Here is a 1422-nt window from a genome sequence, read left to right on the forward strand (position 1 = left end):
AACGCGCCCAGCTGCCATTCTCCTTTAATACCACATGCAACCCAATCACAACAAATTCATTACTCTGTTTAGCAGGATCAAAACGTATGATTATGCGCCCTTCATCCCTCTGAACAACGCATTGGTTTAAAAGGGCAGCCTTTGCGTGCCCAGTATGGAGATAGCCACGTAGTTTCTGAGGAACACGTGTACATACGTTTAAATTCAGCTCCAGCCGAAAAGACATAGGTGTTTCCCAACCATGCATCGGTCTGAGCTGTTTCAAACGAATCACGGAATACATCTATGGCAATTGCATCGAAATACTTTCACCGAGATTATAACTTCATTCCATATGTTGAGATAAAGTATGTTTGCACTGCTTGAATACATGAAGACCCTTGAATGCAAGAATCGCTTATCAGTCAGACTTCTCTTCATTTTCCATTTCCACTTGTTTCTCACCCATCGGCAATGCATCTGAGATATTCAACACTGATGCTGCAGTCAACCTGAAATGCCTGAAGAGACGTGGATGACATATCCTCCTGAATAGTCAATCACACCCCATTGGAAAAGGAATCCTCCTCCCCATAAGCTGAAAGCTCCTACTGTATATGAGAAGGTGAGCCGTAATGGCACAAATGCCATCCAGCTTTTGATATTCATTATTCATAGCACCGCACCAGCCAATAAAATCGATGTTATTGCTGCAAAAGACAACTAGAAAAACACCATGGTAGCCATAGGAAAGAAAGGTGCGATCATAGCGGTCTCCAAGGTGCCATTATGGTGGTTGCGCTGTGATGCAGGAAGGTCGGCAGCTCCGATGAAGTACTTTTGGCCTAGTGCTGGACCTGCCTTGCCCCAGAAAGGAAGCAATTTATGCCCAAATGCCATTTTATATGTCCATGTAACCCAACAGACCATGACAACAGAAAATGCATAGAGTGCCATGAAAGCAGAATTTACAGCCCATTTCTTTTTTACTATGCTGCCATATAGGATGACTAGGCCCGGCATGCTCTGCATACTCTCAAGCGTGGCCGCTACCATTTGCCATGCACTGTCTCCTTTGTTGAGCCAATCAAGAGATGTAGTCCCATTCTGATAGGCAGTTGGCAAATAAGTTGCCATGGCTGAAGCAATAATCAGCAGAATTCAATACTGGACACCGAGACAAGACCTTGCCTGAGCAGACCTCGAGTCAGACTGTAGACTGAGAAATTCTTCCAATGCCTGCACCTGTTTCTCTCTTTAACGGAACAATTTGCTTTGCAGTCAGAAGTCGCACCTTTTTCACAAGCGACTGATGATGAAGTATTTGTCTCTGAATCATGAGTTGAATTTAACAATGGATCGGTTTTAGGCATTAGACTTGTAGACTTCCAGGAACTGTTACTCATGGTTTTCCTTTGAGCTTCTGAGGCCTCAAAATCTAGG

At 44.0% G+C, this 1422-nt stretch overlaps 1 pseudogene; it reads right to left on the reverse strand.

The window, feature by feature from the left end:
• Positions 1 to 702: 702 nt before the first annotated feature.
• LOC149163195 (ammonium transporter 3 member 3 pseudogene) lies at positions 703 to 1116 on the reverse strand (annotated as a pseudogene).
• Between the last annotated feature and the right edge of the window lie 306 nt (positions 1117 to 1422).

The sequence above is a fragment of the Pinus tabuliformis genome, chromosome 5_2 (genome assembly GCF_031772625.1).
Source record: "Pinus tabuliformis cultivar Carrire ecotype Pingquan chromosome 5_2, CPIR1, whole genome shotgun sequence".
NCBI classification, from domain to species: Eukaryota; Viridiplantae; Streptophyta; class Pinopsida; order Pinales; family Pinaceae; genus Pinus; species Pinus tabuliformis.